Source organism: Pseudophryne corroboree, chromosome 1 (assembly GCF_028390025.1).
Source record: "Pseudophryne corroboree isolate aPseCor3 chromosome 1, aPseCor3.hap2, whole genome shotgun sequence".
NCBI lineage: Eukaryota > Metazoa > Chordata > Amphibia > Anura > Myobatrachidae > Pseudophryne > Pseudophryne corroboree.
In genome coordinates this window covers 838,051,797-838,071,328 of record NC_086444.1, presented here as the reverse complement: position 1 = coordinate 838,071,328, position 19,532 = coordinate 838,051,797, and the positions used below count along the sequence as shown (strand labels likewise).

At 47.0% G+C, this 19,532-nt stretch overlaps 1 protein-coding gene across 9 annotated transcripts in view; it reads right to left on the bottom strand.

Moving 5' to 3' along the window:
* Positions 1-19,532, bottom strand: part of WDFY3 (WD repeat and FYVE domain containing 3) — a 462,687-nt gene that overhangs the window by 336,710 nt on the left and 106,445 nt on the right. The window contains exon 1 of one of the 9 annotated variants that reach the window (XM_063919896.1): positions 2,930-2,948. The exons of the other annotated variants lie outside the window; for them this stretch is intronic. The gene's annotated coding sequence lies outside the window, so the exon portion shown is untranslated. Of the gene's footprint in view, positions 1-2,929; positions 2,949-19,532 lie in introns of those variants that run through there. 9 annotated transcript variants of the gene reach the window in all.

The following is a 19,532-nucleotide window of genomic DNA, read 5'->3' as shown; positions in this document are numbered from 1 at the left end:
GCATTCATGTGCCAATAACCCGTGGCGGACTGAAAGGGGTATTACAGTGCAGGGTCGTCCTGACCCGGGTCATTTCTGTTTACACATAGCAAAAACCCGGATCGATACACGTTCATGGGCAAAGCACGTGTTTTTGCTGTAGGCGTGAAAGTGGTAATTAGTAAACAGTTTATAGGAGTTCAACATTTCTTTATCTCCTGCAACTTCTTTACAGAGATAATTAGGCAAGAAAAAAATATATCAAAAACAATTGCAGATTTAAAAAAAAGTCAACAATTAAAGACATTAACTATGACATTTCACACTCTGTTGCACAATGTTACTGAATAATTAAACACATGGTTATGGCTGAATAAATGCCAGGTCACCAAATTGACTGAAAAGTGTACCCTGGAAAATGGAGATGAGAAGTAACCACTTCTATAGACCCATACTTCATTATTTTGTTCACTTCATGGAAAATATTCCTACAATTCTATAGTGCCTCTACCAAGCAACTGCTCTTATAACTTTCTGTTCCAGGGCTAGAATATGGCAAACTGACACTTATCTCCCACTCTTATGTTTCCAGCCTTATCTAACAACTGAGGGTTGGAGAAAATGGTAAAGCAGTACCAAGCAATCAGGGGCGTAGCCAGAACTGAACCCATAGCAACATTAGGGGGGCACCAGCTTCTAGAGAGAGAATTCTCGGAAGCAGTTGTTCATTTTATGCCCCATAATAGTGCTCTAGTTCATTTTCTGAAATATAGTAGTGCTTTATTTAATGTTCTACCCCATGGTAGTGCTTTAGTTTATTTTATGAATCATAGTAGTGCCCTAGTCCACATTATGCCCCACATTGTAGGGCCACCAGTATGCATTACACAGTACCTAATACACATTAGGACATGCAGTGCCCCTAATTCATATTATGCCACACTATAGTGCCTCCACTTCATACTGTGCCACAGCTCATATTATGTAACATTATAATACCCACCTGTTATTTTTATACCACATTACATTAAGCAGGTACAAAGGCATAACTAGATATACTGTAGACATCATGGCAAAGTTTGTAAGGGCTCTTATGTACTACCCAATGGTGAAAAATGCATATAACATATGTAACTCTGACAAGGCAGATGGGCCCCTTTCAGCCCCGGGCCCCATAGCAGCTGAACTCCCTGCACCTATGGTAGCTAGGCCCTTGCAAGCAATAGACCGGTGGTGGGTACAATGACCTACATGACAAAGCTATGGCACATTTTTTAATTTGAAAAAACAAACAAACCAACAAACAAACAAACAACAAAATAGACCATATCCCAGATCCGTTCAAGCTACTGTTGCTCTTCCCATGACTTATTTCCAGTGAAGTAACATCACTTTTGTGGTAGTCATTGTCCACTTTTGGCTACTAGAAATTTTGGGAGATATGCTGCTATTCTCATTCACACTGCAGAGCCCATGTAACCTACAAAGCATAAGCAGCATTTGGGCAAGTACAACCTTAGAATAATTAATAATATATATATTTTTTAAAATATAATAAAACATCTCTGCCAAAAAAAATAAAAAATTGATACCAATGAGCCCTTTGGGGGCATATCACCCTCTGCAGGCCTACTAAAGATGATTATGCTTCATAAATCATGTTTGGTGCAAAACACTGCTGGTGCACTTGTGCAATAAAGTTTTCATTTGTGTTGCTGCCGATACCTTTTTTTTATAGTAATCACTGTAGGGAGTCTGGTATACAGTTAGTGCCAAGGTGACTTAGAAAATAGGAACTGGGAAGCAAATAATGTTGTACCTTTCCTTCCTAATTAGCAAATCTATAATTTGTAAAATAAATAGTCTAGAATAACAGAGCTGTGCGTTTTACTCAATCAGGTCCATGTAAGCCTCTACACTGATCTTTAAGGAAATTACCCTAATTATTGTAGTGGTAACTAAGTATACGCTACAAAGCACATTTGTGTCAGGAGATTATGGGTCTGATTCTGCCGATGTCGGGATGCAGTAGAGATTTTATTCCTCTGCACATGCATTTATGTAGCATTGCACATAGAGGGTCATTCCGACCTGATCGCACGCTAGGATCTTTCGCTGCGATCAGGTCAGAACTGCGCATGCGTATGCACCGCAATGTGCAGGCGCGTCGTACGGGTACAAAGCGGATCATGGCTGAGCAATGGATTGTACAAAGAATCCATTCGCACAGCCGATTGCAAGAAGATTGACAGGAAGAGGTCAACTGACCATTTCCAGGGAGTGGTTGGAAAAGCGCAGGCGTGTCCAAGCGTTTGCAGGGCGGGTCAATTCCGGGACCTGACAGGCTGAAGTGATCGCAGCGGCTGAGTAAGTTCTGAGCTACTCAGAAACTGCACAAAACTTTTTGGTACCGTTCGGCTGCACATGCGATCGCACACTTGCAAAGCAAACATACACTCCCCTGTAGGTGGCAACTATTTGTTCGTAGCACTGCAAAAAATAGCTAGCGAGCGATCAACTCAGAATGACCCCCATAAACCCATATAGCGTGCACACAGGGTCAGAGTTCACATTGAGGGGCACGGTCTTGAAAATGTGTTGAAAATGTAATGGCCATTCCTGGGCTATGATATAAAGGTGGATTAGCACATGCATGGAGATGGTCTGTCTTATGGGAAAGTTATGGGAGTGTTTGTGAAAGTGGTTGCATACAGACACTAATCTGCCCACATAAGAGACCATACTCGAACTAAACAGCTGTACCTGCCATAAGTTTCAATATGCAACTGACGGTGTTTCCAAAGACACGCCAAACTGTATTTTAGTAACAGAGGCGTAGAGTGGAACTGTGACACTTGGAGCAGTGAACCCCCCCCCCCCACACCCCCACACACTCGTATATAAATTCACACACAGACACTCACACATATACACACTCATCAAGTCTCACCAAGAAGAGGGCAGCAGCTCATCGTTCCAGTCTGGAGGGGTGGAGCTTCTATGTGATTGACTGGATGGGCCTCCATGGGTAGCAGGAAAGGACCCAGGAGAGGGAAGGGGTGGCCACCACACTGCCTGAATGCAGATACCAGACAGCCAGGAAGCCTTTTCTGACAAGCCTCCATACCGTCCCTCACCCCTCCAACACCAAACCGCACTGCACTGCACTGGACTCTCCACACTGCAGTCAGTAACATGGAACATGCAGGTACTGTGGTGGCCACTTCTCTCTCTTCAAGTCCTCTCCTCCCAGCCTTTTACAGAGAGCCAGCACCTTCTGTCCCCGCCGGTGCCTGGAGTTCAAGCTCTACTTTCTACACTCCTGTCTAGAGATGCCGACAGTGGGAAATATTTTGTAGCAGCATTTGCATATAGTTGCAGACAGGCCACCGCCAATAAACGCATACACTGCTGCGCCTGACTCGGAATCAGCCACTAGAGGTGAAAAAGTTAATATTAATCTATAATTCTACATTAATTGACAAAGCTGGGCTACTGTAGATGCTGAATACCCTACTCTGAATGTTAGATCACTTACTGAACTTATTGCAATAACATTAGAAAATGGTAAGGAGCTTTAGCCAATGCTACAGGTTTGTGTCAAAATACAAGGGGAGTATTGTGAAACAGAGGCCTATATGGATTATAAAATACATAACGAGAAAAGGAAGGCAATTACAGTGCATCAGTTTAGTGCTCAATTCTTCTTAAACAGCTGTCAGACAAATTAGGATAGTTTAGCTTTACATCTGACTATTAGAGAAAATGAACATTAGCAATAGGATTTAAATCTTAATCCATTTAAAGTGAGACTCCAGTATTAGCCAAGACAATGCATGAGGTTTTTCTTTATAAAGCGTACAAGCTGTAACCAGACAAATCATTCTGACAGAACTGTACAAATGTAAAGCAGCTGCACTTAGAAATATGCTGCTACTGCAGGTACAGTATTACTGATGCTTTGGTTTGAGTAGTTCACATGGGATGCAGTAAAGATCCCGCCAGACGGAATCTCGGCGTTCGAAATACCGACACTGGGATCCCGACCGGCACAATCCCAACATATTCTCCCTCTGAGGGTGTCCACGACACCCATAGAGGAAGAATAAATTAGTGCCCGCAGCGTGGCGAGCTCAGCGAGCCCGCAAGGGGCTGTGTTGCGCTCACCCCCCTGTCGGGATTGTGCCAGTCGGGATCCCGGTGTCGGTATTCCGACCGCCGGGATCCAGTCCGGCGGGATTTCGTACTGATCCCGTTCACATTTCTGTACAATCGCTATACTTTATGTTAACTTTAGCTTTATTTGCTTTCTAATTAATTTATTTTTAGAGATTGATTTTTCACGTAGCAAAGGAAAGGGAGCACCGGGCAGTGAGGGACTGACATGCGGGGCAGGCTAGCCCTGTGCTTGGCATCCCCCCACATGTCAGTGTGCCTAATCGTAGCTGTGCTTAATTTAACACAGCTACAATCAACTTTGAATTACCCCCAGAGTCCCCTTTTTACACATTACGGCAGATAGTCCCTCTTTTTACACATGGCAGACAGAGTTCACCTTTTACACATTATGGCAGACAAAGTCCACCTTTTACACATGAAAACAGGCATATGCGTTGTGTGCCACTTAGTACGGCCCTGGATAAATAGATAAATATACAGTAGGTAGGTAGATAGATAGACAGAATAGATAGACAGAATACATGATAGATACTTACTTACTGACCCTCCACTGGCTCAGGCAGTCAGGCTCCTCAGCGCAGCTGCTGGCAGATCCCGGGCAGGGGAGGGGGACTCAGGAGCCACAGCAGCACACTGTAATTGGTGGCAGTGCCACTGCATCTGTCCCTCTCCTTCCACATTGGCTGGCCGCTGCCGCTGTGAATGAGGAGTGCATCCCAGCATTCACAGTGGCGGCGGCCAGCTTACGTGGAAGGAGAGGGACAGCTGCAGCGGCGCCGCCACCAATTACAGTGCACTGCTGTGGCTCCCGAGTCCCCCCCTGCTCCTCCTCCCCTGCCCCCGAAGCTCCTCTGCTCCTCGCTCCGGCGGCAGCACACACAAGCAGCTTGTAATGAGTCAGTTTGACTCATTACAATGCTGCGGACTAAAGTTGTGCCCTCAGGGTGACTGCGCTGTGTGCCAGGCACCACTGGCACACACATAGTTACGGCCCTGCATTTGCAGCGGATATAGAGATTAGTAGCCTAAATATAAAACACATTAAATAGCAGCAGTGTGTAATCATTACATATGACGACCTAACCTCTACAGGTTAACGCCAGGAAATATTGTAATGTAACCGACCTGGCACTGATGCGAACGCTTTTGCATGATTGACAGGCAAAGGCGATCGCGGGGCAGCCGGAGGAGGTGACGAGGAATTGCGGGGGTGTGGCGTTTTTGAGGCGGCCGCGTGACATCACACACCGCCGTAGCGAAGGAGAAAATGCCCGTGCAGCGTCTACCTTCGCAGGCAGGCGGGCTTCTCTGGTTTTGTGGGGACAGCGATGCGATCACATTTGAATTGCGAACGCATCGCTGGTGGCTATTAGCATGCTGAACGGCCTTGCCCTGTGCTGGATAAAGGTGACGTTGATTTATTTTCACGTAATATTCAGGATTCTGCAGGGTTCCTGGTGGATTCCATGAAGGACCTGGGTTCCATGGCTGCGGGGATCTCCTCCATGTCCATCTCGGCTCGCAAGGTTCTCTGGCTGCGCAACTGGTCTGCGGACGCGGAATCCAGGAAGTGTGTGAAGGGCCTACCATACAAAGGTCAGGCTCTCTTTGGGGAGGCGCTGGATGCGTGGATTGCCACGGCTACCGCGAGTAAGTCTCCTTTTCTCCCCTCAGCTGCACCGGCTACGAAGAAGCCTTTTTCATCAGCCAAGTCACAGTCCTTTCGGCCTGCGAGGTCTAGAAAGAACAAACCTTCGAACACCTTCTTCAGAGGTGGTCGTGCCAAAGGAAAGAAACCTGCTCCCGCAGGTTCCCAGACCCAGAATCCCGCTTCTGATACCCCTAAGTCCTCCGCATGACGGTGGACAGCTAGGAGTGGAGGAGGGTCAGGTGGGGGCAAGACTCCGGCAGTTCAGTCACGTCTGGGTGTCGTCGGGTCAGGACCCCTGGGTACAGACTGGAGTTTCAAGATCCCCCGCCTCAACGTTTCTTCAAGTCAGGCTTGCCAGCCCTGCTGGCAGACAGGACAATTCTTCTGGAGGCCATCAGAAAATTGGTAGTGTCAGAGGTCATTGTTCCGGTCCCACTTCAGCAGTGCAACAAGGGTTATTATTCGAACCTTTTTGTGGTACCAAAACCGGATGGTTCGTTACGGCCTATTCTAAAAACTTAAAGTCTTTGAACCCTTATCTCAGGGAGTACAAATTCAAGATGGAATCTCTGAGCGCTGTCATCTCAGGACTGACGGAGGGGGAGTTCCTGGTGTCTCTGGACATCAAGAATGCTTACCTCCACATTCCCATTTGGGTGCCGCATCAAGCATATCTCAGATTTGTGCTGTTGGACGATCACTATCAGTTCCAGGAGCTGCCGTTTGACCTCTCCACAGCACCGAGGATCTTCACCAAGGTGATGGCGGAGATGATGGTTCTCCTCCGCAAACAGGGGGTGAACATAATTCCATATCTGGACGATCTCCTGATCAAGGCGTCGTCCAGGGAGAGGTTGTTGCGGTCCATCGCGCTCACGACACAGCTGCTCAGGAAGCACGGTTGGATCCTGAACCTTCCAAAGTCTCATCTGGAGCTGACAAGGCGGCTGTCTTTCTTGGGAATGATCCTCGACACGGAAGTGCAGAGGGTATTTCTCCCGGTGGAGAAAGCGTTGGTGATTCAAACAATGGTCCGGGATGTCCTAAAGCCTACCCGGATATCGGTTCATCAATGCATACGCCTTCTGGGGAAGATGGTTGCCGCCTACGAGGCTCCGCAGTACGGCAGGTTTCATGCTCGACCTTTACAGCTGGATCTCTTGGACCAGTGGTCCGGCTCTCACCTACACATGCACCTGTCTCTGAAAGCCAGGATTTCACTCCTCTGGTGGCTGCAACTTCCGCACTTTCTGGAAGGGCGAAGGTTCGGAATTCAAGACTGGATCCTTTTAACCACAGATGCAAGTCTAAGAGGTTGGGGAGCAGTTGCTCTGGGGGAAACCTTTCAGGGACGGTAGTTGTATCAAGAATCACTTCTCCCAATAAACATCCTGGAACTCAGAGCATGCTAGGTGCACAATTACACAGCTATGCCTAGAACCTTGTGATTAGTCAGGACTGACTAGTATAATGCAATCTGTATATAGGCCCTCATTCAGCCTGGATCGCAATTGTAAAGCTGCTTGCAGGAAGTTTTGCAAATGCAATCTTTACCAATGCAAATGCAGTAAAAGGTGTTAAACATCTCCTTGCTGCATTTGCGATCCCAGCGCTTCAACTGCATCGCAGACTGGGGTCAACATAGCTACCGATGGTATCGATGTTCCCGGCAGACTGACAGCTCAGTAAGCCCTTGCTTACCCAGGCTGGCTGTCGAAGGGGTCTTTGCCAGGCCAATAAATCAGCCTCTGAGATGCAGAACTTGGCCTCCTCACTCGCCGGAAAACGGGGGCAACGCACCCACATTTCCGGAAACGCCGGCTGTATCCACCCCCCCAAACACTCCTGCTAGTCAGTCAGGCAAAGGCTGTTGTAAAAATGCGAGCCCCACACAATACCCGCTCTGCACATCTGTAGAACAAGTCCTGCACCTGCGCAGTTTCCCGAGAATCAGGAAATTGCGCAGCAGACTGCACAAGTGATCCATGCTGAATGAGGGCCACAGCATGTTTTAAAGTAGCTTCGGGACAGATTCAGAGATGTACACAAACCACTGGGTTTGCGTATATCTCCAATGTTTTGAGATCTGCGCATGTGTAGGATCTATACTGTGCATGTGCGGATTTCTTTTTGCGATGACTGTTGCAGTGGCCCCTAAGCTGAGACATGATTGACATGCTGCAGCCATTTGGGAGCGAGGGATGGGTAGCAGTGGGCAGTGTCTCAGAAAACAGGATTTTCAGTGGATCCTCAGATGAAGCGTCACTGGCTCCGGAAGCGGGAAAACACCGGCCACCCTGAGTAACTCAAGGGTTACAGAGATGATCGATGTTCACACACACTGATCCGATGCTACATCTTCAGACACAGCAGCGGATCACAGAAGCCGGCAGGAGACGCCTCTCCTATGGCATTAGCATATTTCAGCACAGCTCCTGCGCACAAAGATCTGTGCGAATGCGTCCATCTCTGAATCAGATTTTCAGCCCTCCTAACATTTTGGGGTAGATTTACTAAACCTTGTAAAACTAACAAGTGAAGGTGTTGCACATAGCACTCAATCAGATTCTATCATTTTCTAGAATGATAGCTAGAATCTCATTTTTAATTTAGCTAGAATCACATTTTTAATTTAGCTAGAATCTTATTTTTGAAGCTTTAGTAAATCTACCTTTTAGTGGTAGTGCTGCTTTCCTGTCATATAAAGACCACAGGACTACAAGTCACTCAAGACACTATTTCCTCAGCAGTCAATTTTGGGATCCAAATGTCGCTGACTCCTAATAAACCTATATTTTACTTTAGGTGGCGCATTATCACATATTATATAACGTAATACGAGGGAATATGTTTTTTTACAGACTTCTTTAAAACTAGCTGATCCAGTGAAATGGAAATAATATTGGTGTTTTCCTGTATCACAAACAAGGGCAAAGTATTACGAGAGGTTAACAGGATCTCAAATACTTATATAATGTGTAGAAAACAAAAGATGACAACTTCATGTCATTTCATACTGCCAAAATGAGGCACATTCATAGAAAACTGCAAGAGGGGGCAGAACCTAAAATGCCAAAAATATGCCTTAGAGTGACAAGGTGTCCGGATGAGAGATCTGCACTGTCTAGTTAGTTTGTAGGTTGACATCATACGGTCAACATGCATTGGGCCAACAGGTACAAAAGGTTGACAGGTTAAAAAGGTCAACATGAAAATGGTCAACACACAAATGTCCAACACATGTCTGCATTTTCCTCTCTGGGTTGGGCTCTGCGTACTCTTCTCCAGGCCACCCTGAGACTCTACCAGCTGCAGCTGCATTGTTGACCCTATCATGCCAGTGGTGACGGCCACCTACAGCAGCCTGGGGCAGTGTACACACACACACACACACACACACCATTGTGCACTCCATTCCCAACTGCTTCAAGCAGTGGGTGAGAATCTCTGCACTGCCTTCCGCCAACTGGTTTAGGCCTTTAACTCACTCTAACCCAACTGTTGCATGCCCCCAATAATGCCCCACCTGCTACTTGCCCTTACCCCATCACTACCCCCCAGCAATGTACTGCCTGCCCTTAACCACAGCACTGCCCCAGCTGCTCTCTGCACTTACCCTCAAACCCAGCACTGCCTGCCCTTACCCCAACTACTCCCTCCCTGCCATAAATGCAGCCTGCCTCATCCCCAGCTCTACCCTAACTGCATCCTGCCCTTAACTCCCTGTACCCCACTGCTACCTGCCCCCAGGACTCCCCAAGCTGCTACCTGAGCTTACCCCAGCAATGTCCCAACTGTTGCCTGCCCTTAGACAACACAGACATAGAAATGATCATAAACCAGATTCTATGCACTGACAAGGACTGGAACTAACAACCACCAAGGGCATTCCAGTGTACTTTCTGTCCAGTTACTTGCCTAGTCCAAATTTATGAAAGTATTTTACTGCAGCAGTTTGGGTTAGGCAACTAGAATTGCCCATAGGTTAGAAACTCTGTAGTGCCGCTGTGTGTGTGTCTGATCTTCCACTACTCACCCCTCTTCTGACTTCTGTCTCTGTAAGCGGGGTGACGGCGGCGCGGCTCCGGGAACGAGCATCTAGGCGTACCTAGCGATCAGACCCTCAGGAGCTAATGGTGTCCTGTAGCCAAAGAAGCAGAGCCTTGAAACTCACAGAAGTAGGTCTGACTTCTCTCCCCTAAGTCCCACGAAGCAGGGAGACTGTTGCCAGCAGTGCTCCCTGAAAAAAAAAACACCTAACAAAAGTCTTTTTCAGAGAAACTCAGGAGAGCTCCTCAGAGTGCATCCAGTCTCACTTGGCACATAATCTAACTGGAGTCTGGAGGAGGGGCATAGAGGGAGGAGCCAGATCACACCCAAAGTCTTAAAGTGCCCATGTCTCCTGCGGATCCCGTCTATACCCCATTGTTCTTGAAGCGTCCCCAGCATCCTCTAGGACGTATGAGAAATTATGTTTAAACACTAACTGGCAATGTAGTGTCATACTTATAGAGGTGACAACAAGCCCATTTCTGTATTTTAAAATTTAACAGGATTAAGCTACAGTGTTGAATGTCTTCAGGAACAGTGGTGAGAGGCATAAGTAAAACAGTGTAACTAACCCTCATAGAAGTATTTTGAAGCTGCCCCAAAGTTTCAAAAGAGAGGGACACTTCTTCCCATGACTTTAGCGTAGCATGCCACCAAAATTTAAATGTCTAATGACCCTTGTATTACACCCCCTCCTCACTTGTACTATGATCCCTTATGCTTGTCGAGCTTATGTTAGGTTTCCTTCCCCCCTCCACTAACCAGCACTTGACCCACTCATGTGTTAGGCATTATAAGAAAATTGACAGAGAACAAAAGTTCCTATATTGAAGCACTGGCTGGGCAGAGTTCTAGGTGGCCCACTATACTGCAATTCAAAACCATCCTACCCTTCCACCAGTTATCTATCAATGGGTTGACATGGACTAGGTTGACATTAACATGGTTAACATGGAAAAAAGGTTGACACAGTAAAATAGTTATCACGGGGCATCACATAAAAAGGTTGACATGACACAAACTTTTCTGCGTAACATGACCAGGAACCCCAATTACTGCACCACGCCCCGTTGCATGGCTCGCTACAGGTAAGGTGCATTGCTCTGCTACCACTGTGATCGGCACAGGTTACTTTTACCAATCGTAGTCCACATGGATGGTAAAATAAGAATTTACTCACCGGTAATTCTATTTCTCGTAATCCGTAGTGGATGCTGGGGACTCCGTAAGGACCATGGGGAATAGACGGGCTCCGCAGGAGACTGGGCACTCTAAAGAAAGATTAGGTACTATCTGGTGTGCACTGGCTCCTCCCTCTATGCCCCTCCTCCAGACCTCAGTTAGGGAAACTGTGCCCGGAAGAGCTGACATTACAAGGAAAGGATTTTGGAATCCAGGGTAAGACTCATACCAGCCACACCAATCACACCGTATAACTCGTGATAACCTTACCCAGTTAACAGTATGAACAACAACTGAGCATCACTCAACGGATGGCTCATAACAATAACCCTTTATTAAGCAATAACTATATACACGTATTGCAGAAAGTCCGCACTTGGGACGGGCGCCCAGCATCCACTACGGACTACGAGAAATAGAATTACCGGTGAGTAAATTCTTATTTTCTCTGACGTCCTAGTGGATGCTGGGGACTCCGTAAGGACCATGGGGATTATACCAAAGCTCCCAAACAGGCGGGAGAGTGCGGATGACTCTGCAGCACCGCATGGGCAAACACAAAAGGTCCTCCTCAGCCAGGGTATCAAACTTGTAGAATTTTGCAAATGTGTTTGAACCCGACCAAGTAGCAGCTCGGCAAAGCTGCAAAGCCGAGACCCCTCGGGCAGCCGCCCAAGAAGAGCCCACCTTCCTTGTGGAATGGGCTTTTACTGATTTTGGATGCGGCAACCCAGCCGCACAATGATCCTGCTAAATCGTGTTACAGATCCAGCTAGCAATAGTTTGCTTTGAAGCCGAAGCACCCAGCTTGTTGGATGCACACAGGATAAACAGCGAGTCAGTTTTCCAGACTCCAGCCGGTCTGGATACATAAATCTTCAAAGCCCGGACTACGTCCAGCCACTTGGAGTCCTCCAAGTCACGAGTAGCCGCCGGCACCACAATAGGTTGGTTCAAATGAAAAGATGATACCACCTTTTGCAGGAATTTCGGACGAGTCCGCAATTCTGCCCTGTCCATATGGAAAACCAGGTAGGGGCTTTTACCTGACAAAGCCGCCAATTCTGACACACACCTAGCCGAGGCTAAGGCCAACAGCATGACCACTTTCCACGTGAGATACTTGAGCTCCACGGTCTTCAGTGGCTCAAACCCGTGGGATTTCAGGAAACTCAACACCACGTTAAGATCCTAAGGCGCCACTGGTGGCACAAAAGGGGACTGAATATGCAGCACTCCCTTAACAAACGTCTGAACCTCAGGCAGTGAAGCCAGTTGTTTTTGAAAGAAAATGGATAGGGACGAAATCTGGACCTTTATGGACCCTAATTTTAGGCCCATAGTCACTCCTGACTGTAGGAAGTATAGGAATCGACCCAGCTGGAATTCCTCTGTAGGGGCCTTCCTGGCCTCACAGCAATCAACATATTTTCGCCATATACGGTGATAATGCTTCGCTGTCACGCCCTTCCTAGCCTTTATCAGTGTAGGCATAACTGCATCCGGAATGCCTTTTTCCACTAGGATCCGGCGTTCAACCGCCATGCCGTTAAACACAGCCGCGGTAAGTCTTGGAACAGACAGGGCCCCTGTTGTAACAGGTCCTGTCTGAGAGGCAGAGGCCATGGGTCCTCTGTGAGCATTTCTTGCAGTTCCGGGTACCAAGTCCTTTTGGCCAATCCGGAGCAATGAATATTGTTCTCACTCCTCTTTTTCTTACAACTCTCAGCACCTTTGGTATGAGAGGAAGAGAAGGAAAAACATAGACCGACTGGAACACCCACGGTGTTACTAGTGCGTCCACAGCTATCGCCTGAGGGTCCCTTGACCTGGCGTAATACCTTTTTAGCTTTTTGTTGAGGCGGGACGCCATCATGTCCACCTGTGGCAGTTCCCACCAATTTGCAATCTGCGTGAAGACTTCCTGATGAAGTCCCCACTCTCCCGGGTGGAGGTCGTGCCTGCTGAGGAAGTCCGCTTCCCAGTTGTCCACTCCCGGAATGAACACTGCTGACAGTGCGCTTATGTGATTCTCCGCCCAGCGAAGAATTCTGGTGGCTTCCGCCATCGCCACCCTGCTCCTTGTGCCGCCTTGGCGGTTTACATGAGCCACTGCGGTCTGACTGGATCAGAACCGGTTGGTCGCGAAGCAGGATCTCCGCTTGACTTAGGCCGTTGTATATGGCCCATAGTTGATGTGAAGGCAAGTCACCTGACTTGACCACAGCCCCTGGAAATTTCTTCCCTGTGTGACTGACCCCCACCCTCGGAGGCTTGCATCCGTGGTCACCAGGACCCAGACCTGAATGCCGAATCTGCGACCTTCGAGAAGGTGAGCACTCTGCCGCCACCACAGGAGAGACACCCTGGCCCTGGGGGATAGGGTGATTAACCGATGCATCTGAAGATGTGATCCGGACCATTTGTCCAGTAAGTCCCATTGGAAGGACCTCGTATGGAACCTGCCGAAGGGAATGGCCTCGTATGAGGCCACCCTCCTTCCCAGGACTCGAGTGCAGTGATGCACTGACCCCTGTTTTGGTTTTAATAGATTCCTGACCAGTGTCACAAGCTCCTGAGCTCTCTCTATCGGGAGATAACCCTTTTCTGGTCTGTGTCTAGGATCATGCCTAGGAGAAGCAGATGAGCTGTAAGAACCCACTGCGACTTTGGAATATATAGAATCCAGCCGTGTTGCCGTTACACTTCCAGAGAAAGTGATACGCTGTTCAGCAACTGCTCTCTTGATCTCGCTTTTATGAGGAGATCGTCCAAGTACGTGATAATAGTGACACCTTGCTTCCGCAGGAGCACCATCATTTCCGCCATTACCTTGGTGAACATTCTCAAGGCCGTGGAGAGACCAAACGGCAACCTCTGAAATTGGTAATGACAATCCCGTACCGTAATTCTGAGGTACGCCTGATGAGGTGGATAAATGGGGACCTGAAGGTATGCATCCTTTATGTCCCGAGTCACCTTTCAGGCTTGCAATAACCGCTCTTAGCGATTCCAACTTGAACTTGAACCTTTTCAGGTATATGTTCACGGATTTTAAATTCAATATGGGTCCGACCGAACCGTCAGGTTACGGGACTACAACATGGTCGAATAATAACCCCCTCTTGACCACCGCCTGTTGAAGATATAATTTGTGAATTGCAGTTAACACTGTATCCCTCTCGTGGGGGGAAGCCGGCAGGGCCGTCGGTGAGGGGGCATCTTCTCAAAGTCCAGCTTATATCCCTGAGACACAATATCGATCGCCCAGGGATCTAACAGGGAGTGAACCCACTTGTGGCTGAACTTACGAAGGCGTGCCCCCACCGGGCCTAGCTCCGCCTGTGGAGCCCCAGCGACATGCGGTGGATTTTTGTAGAGGCCGGGGAGGACTTCTGTTCCTGGGAACTAGCTGTGTTGTGCAGCTTCTTTCCTCTGCCGCCGCCTCTGGCAAGAAAGGACGCACCTCGGACTTTCTTGTTTCTTTATTCGAAAGGCTGCATTTGATAATGTCGTGCTTTCCTAGGCTGTGCAGGAATATAAGGCAAAATATTAGAATTTACCAGCTAAAGCTGCGGAGACCAGGTCCGAGAACCCTTCTCCACACAATCCTCAGCCTTCCATATGCCTCTTAAGTCGGCATCATCTGTCCATTGCATATTCTACAGGACACGTCAAGCAGAAATCGACATAGCTTTGACTCCAGGACCCAGTATACTCATGTCTCTTTGGGCATGTTTTATATATATATCTATCTCTTAAGACAGCATCTTCAATATGTATATATATATATATATATATATATACACACACACACATATACATATATATATATATATATATATATATATATATGCATACTAGGGTCTCAATCTCTGCTGATAAGGTACCTGTCCACGCTGCCACAGCGCTATAAACCCATGCCGACACAATTGCCGGTCTGAGTAGTGTACTAGAATGTGCACGCTATCTGCAGGATCCCTGAGAACAGCTAGTGCTACCGTCTGGGCAAACGTGACACCCTAGGGGAAGATTCCCATCACATCCTGGCCCTAGTGGGGAAAGGATACTGCCTGAGAATTCCTTGTGGGAAGCTGCAGTTTCTTGTCTGGAGATTCCCACCCTTTTTCCTCGTGAGAGGAGGGAAATTTACCTCAGCTTTCTTCCCCTTAACATGTGTACCCTTGTGTCAGGGACAAATGAGTCATCAGTGATATGCAAATCATCTTTTATTACAATAATCATATATTGAATACCTTTCAGCCATTTTGGCTGTAACTTTGCATTATCGTAGTCGACACTGGAGTCAAACTCCGTGTCGATATCAGTGTTTATTATTTTGGATAGTGAGCATTGTGAGACTCTGAAGGTCTCTGTGACACAGGGACAGACATGGGTAGATTTCCTGTCTGTTCTCTAATCTTTTGTGCAATAAATTCACCTCAGCACTTACACATATCCAAACAGGTGTCGGCGTTGTCGACGGAGACACCCTCTCACACACATATTTTTTCTATCTCCTCCTTAGGGGAGCCTTTTACCTCAGACATGTCGACACACGCGTACCGACACACCACACACACAGGGTGTGCTCTATTTGAAGACAGTTCCCCCACAAGGCCCTTTGGGGAGACAGAGAGAGAGTATGCCAGCACGCACCCCAGCGCTATATAACCCAGGGATTACACTACAACTCAGTGTTTACCCAGTAGCTGCTGTATATACAAATTTGCGCCTAAATTTATGTGCCCCCCCCCCTCTTTTCACCCTTTGTGTATCTGGATACTGCAGGGGAGAGCCTGGGGAGCTTCTTTCCAGTGGAGCTGTGAATAGAAAATGGTGCTGGTGTGCTGAGGAAGAAGGCCCCGCCCCTTCAGCGGCAGGCTTCTGTCCCGCTTTCGGTGTGAAAAAATGGCGGGGGTTTTTACATATATACAGTGCCTGACTGTATATATGTATTTTATGCCAAAAAGGTACTGCAATTGCTGCCCAGGGCGCTCCCCCCCCAGCGCCCTGCACCCTACAGTGACCGGAGTGTGAAAGTGTGCTGGGAGCAATGGCGCACAGCTGCGGTGCTGTGCGCTACCTTAAATGAAGACAGGAGTCTTCTGCCGCCGATTTCGCCGTCTTCAAGCTTCTGTTCTTCTGGCTCTGCGAGGGGGACGGCGGCGCGGCTCCGGGAACGGACGATCGAGGACAGGTGCCTGTGTTCGAACCCTCTGGAGCTAATGGTGTCCAGTAACCTAAGAAGCGCAACCTAGCTGCAGATAGGTAGGTTTGCTTCTCTCCCCTCAGTCCCACGTAGCAGTGAGTCTGTTGCCAGCAGAAGCTCACTGAAAATAAAAAACCTAACAAATACTTTCTTTTACTAGCAGGCTCAGAAGAGCCCACTAGGAGCACCCAGCTCTGGCCGGGCACAGATTCTAACTGAGGTCTGGAGGAGGGGCATAGAGGGAGGAGCCAGTGCACACCAGATAGTACCTAATCTTTCTTTAGAGTGCCCAGTCTCCTGCGGAGCCCGTCTATTCCCCATGGTCCTTACGGAGTCCCCAGCATCCACTAGGACGTCAGAGAAAATATGATAAAGTTAAAAATAATTTTTTATTTTTTTATTTTATTAAAGTCATGTTGATCAATAGTGGTTGATCTATTGACTGTCAACCTACCATCCGGATACCCTTCTACCTAGGCCACATGGGAGTTGACTTTACACAAACATCTACTGAACACACAAAACAAACCCAAGGTTAAAAATAAAAAAATGGCAACCAGCGGCAGCTCCCACTTATGTTTGGTAGGTGGGCTTCCGCTGCCAGGAGAGGAGAAGAGGTATTTATGTTATGGCCAAATGCATTGTGCGTTGCATAAAATTGCTGCAGATATAACAAATGGAATTTACGTGTCCTGCTGCAGCTTTTACTAGACACTGTGCTACATATCTTACATCAAGTGTGTAAAATCTCAGACACGGGGTAATTCAGATCTGATCGTAGATGTGCTAGATTTAGCACATCTACAATCAGTTTCTAAGACATGCGGGGAACGGCGAGCACAGGGCTAGTCTGCCCCACGTGTCAGGCCCTACCCCCCTTCCGCACGGGTGCAAAAGCATCGCACGGCGGCGATGCTTTTGTACCCGACGAGCAGCTCCCTGCCCACAAAGTCTAGCTGCGCTGGCAGGAAGCTACCTGCCACCTCCCAGGTCGCAGCGGCTGCATGTGTCCGTACCGTGTCCCGCCAACGTTGTTCTAATGCCTTTGGCACGCCCCCACCCGCCCCGCAACTGCCTCTGCCTGTCAATCAGGCAGAGGCAATTTCAGCCCTGAGATGCTGTTAGCATCTCACTGGGCTCCCGGGGGGCACACATGCAGTGCGGCCACTGCGCGTGCGCCCTCCAGCAAGGGATTCAGACTGCGATCGCTGCCGCTGCAGCGATCCAGTCTGAATTAGGCCCACAGTTGACAGTTTACATTGCCTGGGACATTTCTCTGCTTCATACTCTACTTCAGATATCAAGTGAGAAAAAGTATATTGTAACCAGTGACAGCAAAAATAGTTACAAATAAGAACAGAAGAAAGCAAAAATATTTAAAAGACACTGAATAAAAAAGTACCCTGAATGGGGTAAACCTCTTCCTTAAAGGCCATCCTTCAGTTAGTCAGGAGTAGGTAAGGTCACGGACCATCAATGATTCAAAATCTATGGCCGATGGGCTCATAGACATGGGCTATGGCCGATATTGAATATTTTTACCATCGATTGCATATAACCAGATGGCTGTACACCATCGAACAGTAGCTGATCATCCCATTTTATTTTTTTTTACACTTATTTTTTTCACAGCTGCTGTTGCTGCACATGGCTGCTAGATTGTCAGCCAGCAGCATTGCCTGCCTACACCTCTCACACTGTGTGGGAATAGGATGTCCTGCCTCTTGCAGTTTGCAATGTAGTAAATAGGATTCTTAGCATCCAAAAATGGCTTCTTAGCACTTGGTAGAAATATTTTTTTGTTAAAACTTGTAAACATCACAAATAACACCACACTGTGAACTCAGAGTGATGGGCAGATTTCACAACAAGCGATATTCTTGTTATCTCTCATCACAAAAGATAAAATTGGTGCTCCAGCTAATCAGCTCCTGCCATTTTTAAAACACATGACAGGAGATGATTAGCTGGAACACCATTAATCATTCGTAACTAGTGATAACAAGGATATAACTCATTAAATCTGCCCCATAATGTTTTCATTTGGTGCATTCTTCTGTATACAAGTGGAAATGGACAACAAACCCATGACCGTTTTCTAATGCTATTTCCATACATTCACCATTTATGAAAGCAATAACCAATCTATTCTATTATGTTACATGGAGTAGGGTGTATGTAACAGTCAGAGGTAGGTTGTTGGTGAAACTTTATTTTTATTATTTTGTACAATTCCACCACTGCATGTGACAGAGTGTAAAAACAGCAAGCAGAGATGTGCCGATTAGCAAACAATTCCTGGTACAGAAATAATCTCCAATCAGAAATTTAGGAGTACATTTACTAAGCAGTGATAAGAGCGGAGAAGTGAGCCAGTGGAGAAGTTTCCCCATCAACCAATCAGCAGCTCTGTATAATTTTATGGTATGCAAATTATAGATGTTACTTCAGTGCTGATTGGTTGCCATGGGCACTTCACCACTGGCTCACTTCTGCACTCTTATCACTGCTTAGTAAATGTCCCCCTTAGTCCAAAATCATCAAGAGAGGAACAGGAAATGGAAAAAAAAAAAAAGGAAGCGAAGAGCTACTCTATAAAAGTAACATGTTAGTCCCATAATGCAAGGCTACATCTGTATTTGTAAACTATATACTGTATATAGTAGAATATTTAATTTTCTTGTTTGAGCCAATTACTGCCTTTATTGATCAAAATAAATAAATGTATATTAAAAGAAAAAAACATGCTACTTTTCCTCCTTATCATGGAGCTACCTGGTACACACCTGCACATAAATATGGTTGATCTGATCAAATCTTGGAGAGAAATAAAGTGATGAATTTGCTCATGCAGTCTTTTAGCTTATATAGCCAGCCTTACAGGAACTGTCATTTCTCTAGCACAGCCTGTAAAATGACAGATACCGACTAGTTGGTATTGGCAACTTCTCCACTTTATCTCTCTCCTAAAGATTGGGCAAATTTCCCCCTAATGGACATTTTTTAGAAGTGGCGGCTTCTCAGTGGGTTGGACCTCAAAATTTGAATTGATATTAACATTAAGTGTACAGAAGTGTTTTGCACTTATCAGTGCTACTGAAAATGTTTAAACCAAAGCTGCCACATCGTAAATATCCCATTTACACCACTCTTACTCCAAGCAGAAAACCCAGGTTATCGTTAACCAAGACGGCACAACCCGGGTCCTGGCTCAGTGTGAAATAGTCGACCCTGGCCGTGCAACCCGAGTCCGCTACCTAGGTTAATCCAAGGTACAAC